This window comes from Natator depressus, chromosome 2, assembly GCF_965152275.1.
Source record: "Natator depressus isolate rNatDep1 chromosome 2, rNatDep2.hap1, whole genome shotgun sequence".
Taxonomy (NCBI): Eukaryota; Metazoa; Chordata; order Testudines; family Cheloniidae; genus Natator; species Natator depressus.
The window spans coordinates 202,933,675-202,944,012 of record NC_134235.1 but is presented as its reverse complement, the minus strand read 5'-3'; positions in this window follow the sequence as shown (position 1 = coordinate 202,944,012).

Below are 10,338 nucleotides of genomic sequence, written 5' to 3'. Positions count from 1 at the left end.
ACTGGGTTCTGTTTCTTCTTGGGCATTGTCAAAAGAATGGTTATTAAGATCTAAAGAGTTCCAGTTGTGTGAACCTAGTGAAGGCAATGGGATTGCACAGGTGTCACTGAGGGCCTAATTTGGCCTGCAGAACCTACCTTTCTGGTGATGGCACATGAGAGAGAAAGAAAGCCCTGGGTTGGCTTTCAGAGCCGTTGCTAAGTTTGCAGGTCAGCAGCTGGAAAAAAACAAACAAACAAACAAACAAAACCCAACTTTCAACTTGTAGCACATTGGAAATGGAGTCATTAGAGACCATAAGTATGGAACTCTTATGCTATTTTGACAGTCCTTTTCCAGAGTAAACTGCATTTGAGTAACAGCAGCAGGCTGAAATCTTGGGACATAGATTGTCTCAGTCAGATTTTCTGATATATATATATAAAATTTTAAAATATGATTTTTGATGCCCATGTTCGGGTGTCCATTTTGGAAAAATGTAGGCCTCTGTTTATAACACTTCAGTCAGATCTGCTAGGCTGCTTCACATGGAAAGTGTGCTCCAAAACCTTGGGGTTTTGCGGGGGTGGAAGGGGGTGTACGTGGTTACTGAATAATGCATTGGATTTGAAAGCACAATTTCAGAAGCAACCATTTCACGAAGAATGAAACGGTCCCTTTATAGATCTCTACTCAGCAGCTATAATATCTACTTTTTATATCTTGTTTACTGAGCACAACATCATGTGGTATATGTGAAGTCTCACTGGTATAGAAAACTAGAGTCTAATCCTGATGCATGAGGGCATCGCCAGTAAAGGAAAAACATCTCAGATTACTTGGTTTTAAATCATGGTTACTTTAATTGAAGATTGGAACAATAGTTTGGCCCCTCAGGATATTAATGAGCACAAGAAATATTACCAATGAGGCTTAAATGTTATTTAAATCTGTAGTGTGCCCCACAATGAAGAAATACAAAACATGAGCTATGTCCAAGAAGGGACTGTGGGGACTTTACTATACACTAGGACTAAGTGGAGAGATATGGCTTAGGGCTAGATAGTGACTATATGACCCACCCAGAGCAAGGGGCAGCATGTTGCTGCACTGATCATGGAAGAACCCAGGAGGAAGACCAGAACTGGGAGAGTCGCAACCTCTCCTCTTAGACTCTATGCACAAGGGACCATCGTGATCATCTAGTCTGACCTCCTCCTGCACATTGCAAGCCATAGAATCTCACCCGCCCACTCCTGTAACAGACCCCTAACCTCTGGCTGAGGTACTGAAGCCCTCAAATCAGGATTTAAAGATGTCAAGTTAGAGACTCTGCCATTTACACTAGTTTAAACCTACATTTCCCCACTGCTCTGGGAAAGGTTAATGTGCACCAGCTATAAACAGCTTACACTTTCCAATGTACTGGTACAGCTATGCCATAGGTTGGACTTGGTGACAGAGCCAAGTTGATATATACCTCCCCTCCTGTGCCCCCCCCCCCATCATCAGTGTGAGTGTTGGGAGTGGGCTCTGTGGAGTCTGCTTCCCTCCCCACACTGCTAGCCATGATATGGGAAGATGGCACAAGCCAGACAACAATTTGCTCATTGGTTTGTTATGAATTACATCCAAACTGAGGAGCTCACTGGTTCCCAACCCCTGTGATATTTAGGTCTCCTGATATGTCAGGTTTTAAAGACAAGGATTTTATGGCCTGATCCTGCAAAGAGCACATCTTCAGCTGCAGGCTGCTCTTTCTTCTCCGCTCTTAAAGGGTGCCATGAGGCTACCGGCACATAACTAGAAATCCCTCTCATCGATTACAAAACTCAACCTTTAATGGGAGGAAGTGACAAGAAACTTCCTGAGCCTCTGAGGAAACCTCCTTAGCTTGCTTGTATTTATTTTATTATAAAACGCACTGTTATTCCTGAAAGACGCTCATTGGCCATATTCATGAAACACTTCAAGTGTGAGAGGGAGCGTGGTCTAGCGATAAAAGCAGGGGACTGGGAGGCATGACTCGGGAGGGCTGCTGCTGACGAATGCAAACTTGAGAAAAAACCACATAGGTCCACAATTTTCAGGCTTGGGTGCCCATCGGTACTAGTGAGCATGAGGCAGGATGGTGGAATAGGCTCTTAATAATTAATAATACTTTACGCTTAAAGCTAAATGTTTAAAGATGCCTGCAGGTGCATCTAGTGAGTTTTTCAAAAGCACCCAGGTGCCTAATGCTCATTGATTTTAATAGGAGTAATATGCCTATGTACTTCTGAAAATCCCATTTTGTACCTAGCTTCATCTTTAGGTGCCTAAATACCTTTAAAAATCTGGCCCTTAGGTCTTTTATTTATGGATCTCGTAGCACTTTGCAAACATTAATTATGACTCTTACTGTCCGGAGAATTTATTCCTCCCTCCCCCAACCCCCTTCTTTTTTTTTTTCTGGTGGGTTAATTAAAACAGACATCCAGATTTTCAACTTTGGGTGCCTAAAATTAGGGTTTCAGCACATATGTTATAGTTCAAATTGCTAAGTTGAACTAAACATGGAAGCCCTTGAAGTTACATCAGTGCTGCCTATGGCCCCGCACACTTAAAAGCATTAATATTAATCCAAACTCGCTGCTCTAGAAAGATCTATAGGAGCTTAATGGTTATTCTGTAGTCTGTGTGATACAGTGCTTGTAAAGATTGTATAATGCATTACAAGATTTTTAGTTTTTTTTTAAATCAATGAAATGCTACATTGTTAACTTACGGTTTTAAGCAATACAGGACATCTGGCAATGTTGTGGCATCACTGGGTAGTGGTGCTAAAACCGTAGGTGCTCGTAACTCGAATATGCACCAGAGGGCACCATACTACCATATATTGCATCTTTTGTTACTGTGTGTTTGTTTTAGAAGAATGAAACACAAAGTGAGCTACAAAAAAAAAAAGTTACACAAAAGGACACAAATCCAGTCACACACAGCTATGCAATAACAATTTCCCCAAAGAAATTCTTTTACACTGTGTCATGCAAAGAAGGGAAAGCTGCCCCAGTCTTGCTATTGGTTTTGTGCACTAGCTGTCTAACAGATGGCAATCTCCTTGTGAAAGAGACTTTTCCTTCTTATATGTGTTGATAAAGCACCATGCACACCAATGGTTTTTATACACACCTATTTATATTCCTGTTCTTTTTTCTTGGCTGTATTAAGAGAGAAGAAGAAAGTAAGTTGTGTTCTTTGGGGATATTTTTGCTTTCTGAGTCTGAATCCTCCGTGCACTGTCAGACATCACTGAGGACATAAACAAGCTCTGCCATCCCTATGGATCAGGCTGTTTGCCAGAACAGCCACCTTGTTGTGATTCCATAATTTACAAGGCTAGGCTGTTGGCCAGTTGCTCAACCCACACCCTGGGGGATCAGTGGACTGCTTTTTGTCTGATCCCTTCTCTTTGACCTGTCTGGCTTGGGTGGCCATAGCAGGAGTTAAAACTCACACCTGCATAGCTCACAAAGCCTTCCCACTGCCTCAAGGTGAAGCCCCAGGGAAGGATTTTCACTTCACTTATGAAATTATACATTTTTGTACAATTTCAGTGGCAGTCTCCCTCCTTCCTGAGCTGTGTTTAGATTTGTATTCCAGGCGTCAGATCCACGGGTTGGGATCAGTTTATGGAGACCAGAGCATTGCTTTAGCATAGCCTTTCTGTGAGCTTGTGCAAACATGAAGTGATGCAGGAAAGTCCCCTTGGCCTGTGTTATACAGGAGATCAGGGTAGGTGATCACAGTGGTCCCTTCTGGCCTTAAACATTAGTAATCTTTTTGGAAAGTGTGTTCTGCCGCTACTGGGCAAAGCAATGCCACTCAGCTACTCCTCGTGTTGCTGCTGACAGCTGTTAAGATCCACGGAGCAGCACCGCTGTAGGAAATGGCATTTCAGCAAAATACATAGAGGCACTCACAGAAGATACAATGAAACCATGCGGTAAACCATTGCTGCTTCCTGTTTTAGGTCTGGTGAAACAAATAATTCAGCACAGAAAATTAGGGGCCGCACCTGCAAGCCCTCCAAGTGTGGAGTTCCTCTCAGAGACAAAGGAAGTTCTGTACATAGAAAACTTTTTCGAGTCTGGATATGTAGGTTGAGAGTTTCACGAGCCCTCATCATTGACCTAACACCTGAAGTCAGTAGAGCAGGATTAAGCCATGACAGCACTTTGGTCACATTAAAATAAAAATCACTGTGTATCCATTGGGCCAAATGCTGCTGTAAATTAGGAGAAAACTATTGACTTATTCCAATATTATACTGGTGTGATTAAGAGTAGAATTTGGCCCCTTGACTCTTGCCACTTCTTTTATCTTCCGTTTCATATCTTTGTCTGAGTGCTGACCTGCTAAAGGGAAGGCGATGAGGAGTTACTCATACCCTGCAGTGGACCGATCAGGCCCTCTGCTGTTGCTAGTACATGTAGTAACATGGAGCCATAATGTGCAACCAGTTTTTAAACAGAACTCTCCGTTGCCTCTGATGGCCAGTTCTTGAATATACATCTGTAAACTGGCACAATCTGCCCCATTAGAAGTATTTTACTCTAGTACAAACTGTGGTACGCGTACCCCTGGGGCACACGAGACATCTCTCGGTAGTACACAGCAAAAATTGTGTAATGGTGAATTATTTTATTTATTGCATTTTCATAATAGGCTACTCAGATGAAGATTTAAAAACTCTTAGGGAATTTGCTATATAAAATATGGTAGTTAATTTACTTCAAGATGTACCAACAAGAACACAGATGTACAGAGCCCTCACCTCCAGTCACCATACAGATGAAGAAAGCTTATTGAATTAAACAAATAACCTTCATCAGCATTTGGGTTTTAGTATTTATGGAAAAAAATTGGAATAAAAATTAAATAAGCAAACACAAATAGCAGCCCCAGCTAAGTACACTAGGAACGTAAAACAAACCTAGGGTAAGATCATACTTTGGGATGAACAACTTATGAATGGTTTCAGAGTAACAGCCGTGTTAGTCTGTATTCACAAAAAGAAAAGGAGTACTTGTGGCACCTTACAGCTCACTTCATCGGATGCATACTTAAGCAGCTCCTTATGTATGTAACTGCATGTTCTAAATTGCTCTCAACCCATTTCTGCTAAAGGTCAGCCCTAAAAATCAAGGCTTACATTGTCAAAGGTGACTAGTGATTTTGAATGCCCAATTTGCAACCTATCAGGGAGGTTTTCATTGGCCCCTTTAAGCTGCCCATAGGCTGGTGGGCTTAATCATCAGCATGGGGAAATCAAGCCACCACGCCCAGTTCAGTGTGTAGCCCTTACTTCAATGCCCTATTTATTCTCACATTAAAAAAAAAGGAAACATGGAAGAACAACAAAAAGTAATGACCCTGTTCCCCACCTATCTTGTGGGGCTCTCTCACTGTCAGCAGCAAGACCCTTTCCAGTTGGGGGAGATGAGAGGAGGAGACCACTCACCCTGTCACAGACCTCTGCTGCAGTCCCAGAACAGTCTACTCCCAGGCCTCTCCTGTCTACTCCCAGGCTCCCTCATTTATATCCTCCAGCTGAGACTCGTCAGCCCCAATTCCTTGATGTTGTCCAGCTAGGTCAGATGAGTCCCAGCACCTGCCTGTTCAGCTGCTCTCCCAGACGAGGGCTGGCTGCTCCCCCGGCCCTTAAAGGAGCAGACCACTCTGTGACAGTGTCTCTGTTTGGGGACCCAAGAACCAAGACACTCAACATCACTAGTCATTTTTGAAAACGTATGCCTAAGTGTTTGTCGTCATTAATAAAATATATCACCTGAGTCTGACCACCTGCAAATCGCCAGTCATGTATAACTAATTAAATATCAAGGTGGGCTTTGTGTTTCCTTTCTACGTCCTTTGAGATTCTGCTGCATATGATAGAAGGAGCCAAATAACTTTATTTCTGTATGCTGTTACTTTGATTGATGATAGGGAGAATGTGACTGGGTGCCTGGAATGGACCACACTGAGAATGCCACAATCAGGACAGACTGCAAGAATCAGGGCAGACAATCCCCACAACTGAGGGTTTATTCTATAACTAAATTCACCAAACCAGTAACAAAAGAGCTTCTGAAGTACCACACTGGATAACCAGAAGCCAAACACAGTCCCTTTTAGGCATTCCAGCCGTTGGCTCCCAGCGAGACAAACAGGTCTAATATAGTGAGGGGTTACTGAAAACCTAATTCATCATATACGAGGTTCTACAAGTCCCAAGAGATCAGACACTTACCCCCAGGTCAATATACATTTCAGATCTGATTCAAATATCATGCTGTCAGCCAATCCTTAGTAAACGAACTAAAGATTTATTAAAAAAGAAAAGAAGAGTTATACATGTTTAATAGATCATACACATACAAATGATTGAAAAGTCCTTAGCTCAGGATTGTAGCAGTGATGGAATAGTCTGCTGGTTTGCAAAAAGTCTCTCTGGTAACTTCCAAAAGATTGGAAGGTCCTCAGTCCATAATTCAAAATAGTCCTTTTTTGTTGTAAGTCCACAGTCCAGAGAAATTAGAGCCATCAGAAAGAGGAAAAATGGAGGTGTCTTGGGTGTCTTTTAGATCCTTTGCCATGTGCCTGGAAATTTACTGTCCAAAATAAAGCTCACACTCCTGGTGAATGGAAAGTTACTGGGCCAAGATGGAATCTAGGATCACATGAGCATATCACATGCCCGTATGTGTTTTGCTGAATCACAGGGGGTGGCCATTGGCTCCACACTGTCTGAGGCAGTGGTGGGCAAGCTGCAGCTCATGGGCCACACACAGCCAGTCACGGTAATCCATTGGTGGGCCGCAAGACAGTTTGTTTACATTGTTTACGTTGACCGTCCACAGGCACGGCCGCCCACAGCTCCCAGTGGCCGTGGTTTGCCGTTCCCGGCCAGTGGGAGCTGCGGGAAGTGGTGTGGGCTGATAATCATACTTAGCAAATCATAACTTTTCTATTGATACCTTACATGTCATACTTTGTGCAAGATTTATGATAATTGTGTAACAATGGTAACAATGATACAAATGGTCATCTTTCTTATACACAGCATCACAGAGAGACATCTAACTTTTTAAATGTTGCTTACAATTAATTCCTCCTTCATCTACCTGCCAAAACCTGAGCTCAGACCATTAGTGTTCTGTATATTTCATGCTATGGAAGGTTACATTATTAACACAGCAGCATACAGACTGTAGCTGCTTACATATTTTAGGGGTTACTGATGTCAGCAATGCTTACAGGATAAATGAAGACATTTGGGAAGGAGACATGACCGCAAATCCTAGCAGGTAAAACACTTCCAGCTGTACCTTAACATAAAACATCTAAACTCCCTTTCTGATACAGGCACAACAGTACAATAGAAATTTTACATAATCAGATGTTCTCAGGCCAGTGTTTCCAAAGGAACCCAAAGGATTTAGACACCCAAATCATATTTATCTTGGCGGTTTGGGGGCCTTAATTCCTATAGACTCCTTCGGCAATCCCCCAGCCTATGCAGTTCCCCACAAGAGTTAGCGAAGATATGGGCACATTAGACAGACAGACAAATGGAGAAAGCACTAATATTTCAAGTGTGGAATATTTCCTAGCGGTTGGATTGCAACTCCCAGCTTGAGAACTGAAGGGTATAGGCCTGACTTTTCCAGATCCTGCTTGTGCCAATGGCAGAGCCCTCTAGGTGAGGTTCTGGGTATGCTCAGACATTTCAGAATTAGAGGAGGAGAAAAGGATGGTTAGGAAAGGAAGGAAGGAAAAGGCCAACTCCACTGAACTTTTAGTTCTTCTGGAGAGTTCATGAAGTTGAGAAATTTGTGTTGTAACCCTGAGAAATACAAAATAAACAGAAAATGTGCCAGTTGCTTGTTTTCAAGCTGATAAATTCCCCAGGCTAATATTGGAAGCCTTCCAACTACTGTGTATGCCTCAGAAATGTATAGAGAAATCTGTTAACTGTAAATTACTTGGCTTGTGGTTCCTGCAAGCACTTCATTCCCTCTAATCAAGAAGAGCAATGAATGAGAAATACCTAGCTAGTCGGGGGCTGGCAGCATCCCTCTGATCAGTCTACTACTCTCCATGAACACTATCTATCAGAGCTGTCTGATTGGCAGTGGGACTGGCTGTACAGCAGCCAGCTAGGGAATTTAATACATAAACCTTTGGAACTCACTCCCCTTGCTGTCTGCCAGCGCCAGAGTTTGGAGAGCTACAGGGCAAGGGTGTTTTTATTCAGTTAGACCTTTGACTGAATAGTCAGAGCCAGATTTCTGCTCTGTTAACTGGCATAAGCACGCTGGCATGGAGCAACTCACTTCAGCCCAGAGCATCTCCTCTGTGGTCGGTTCTCCCCTCCCTGGAAGGAGGCTTGGGAATGCTGGTGTGGTGTTTATAGCATTAGTAATCATTCTGAATTGATTTCCTCTCTACTACACCTTTACTTTTCTAAGGCAGAGCTGCTGCAGCTTGTTCCAGGGCGGAGACACACACCATGCTCTCAGATGGAGACCCTATTTTTGTTCTTTCTTGTTCTGTCCCACTTAATCTAACAAACTAACTGGGACTGACAGCATATGGCTGCTCATTGTGTATGGAAATACATAACGGCCGGCTCCAAAGCCCCATCCTCCCCCACAAAAAACCCACTGGAAGCCCCCCTGTTGGAGCTCCTGGTTTCAGGGCTCAGTTTTGGAGAGCAGAACAGGGGAGTGGCAGTTCTCTGCAGTTCTCATGCAGTATTTTCATTGCATCAATGCTCCCTGCTTCCTCTCTGTTGTTGCTTTTAGGAACCCTGCTGCAGACATGCTGCCAGGGTGCAGAGGAGGACAGCATCCATGCAGGTGGCTCCTGCCTCCACAGTCATGAAAGGTTCCTCCCTCATGGAGCTGGAGGCCTTCCCCCTTCTAAACCCATAGCCCCCCCAAATGCCTCCCCCGATGGAAACACTGAGCAGGAAACTCTGAGGGGAGCCTCTTTCCTGCATAAGTCTTTGCAGGATCAGCAACTACTTAGAAAGTAATTCCCCCATCCTCTCCCCCTGTGCCCATTTAGTCTTTCCCCTCACTTGTTAAGGCTGCCAACAAGGGTGCTTGTCACATTCCGGGGTGCAATCCAGACTAATGAGGGGCTGTGTCACAACCTGCCATGCAATCTTGGGTGCTCCATAATGCTTTGCTGCTGTAGCTCCCACCGTGGGCCACTCAAACAGCCTAACAGCATGCAGGTCACACCCTGTGTGTCTGTGTATAGCTACAGTCCTGGTCCAGCAACTCTGACCCCAGCAGCCTGTCAGCAAAACTCCAGGCACACTCTGGCTTCCACCAGCCTTGGTTACCACTTGCAGGGTGACCTCAAAACACTCCCAGTCCCGAATTTTCCCAAAAACGTGTGTTCTGCACTGTCTAACCCTGTCCTGGGCAGTTCAGGTATTAAAGATCTGTTGCCCCTGTAAAGGGTCAATATCCAACAGTTTGCTACTTTAACTGGAGTTACCAAACAGCTCAGTTTAAATACAACCCTGGATTAGTTTAGATTAAAAATAAAACAAGTTTATTTAACTACAAAGAGAGAAGTTTTAAGTGAGTCCAGGTATAAAGTATTAAAGTCAGAAATAGTTACAAGAAAAATAAAGATAAAATGCTTCCTAGTAGTTAAAACTTAACAAGCTAGTCTTGGTTCAAGGTAAAATACTTACCACATGTTCCCAGCAAAATTGCTGACCAAATTCTTAAGTCAGGATACCCCCAAAGTCAAAGGACTGGTTTCTTTGTCTTAGGTGAAAAAGAGAGGTAGAGAGATAGGATGCGTGAGATTGGGGTTGTTTTTGCCCCTAACTTTTACAGTCCAGTCTCCCTTTGAAATGCATTTTTCTGAGGGGCACCCCTAGATAACATTCCTTCCAGCCATGAAGATGGAGACCTGGAGTCTCATGGTGGAAGAGGTTCCATGTTGTTGTTTGCTGAAATGCAGATCAATCTGTTCCTGCCCCCACTTTGTTGCCAAAGAACGGCCACTTGGCAGGGGATTGCCAAACCAACTTTGGTGGCACCTGGCTGGAGGCATCAGCTTGTCCCTTGTCTTTGAGAAACCGGTTTACCCACTCTCTAGACTGTAATTTGAAGTATAGTATGTAGGACATGGGAGGAGGGGCCACTGGCTGACTCAGGGCCCTGGAAAAGGAATTTGATCTTTCGTCTCTAGGTAACTCATGTCCGTGTAACTAAAACTTGCTACTGTGAGGCAGCTGTTTGGTGGCTGGTGTGAAAAGATTTGGTGATTCTAGCTCAGTTAATA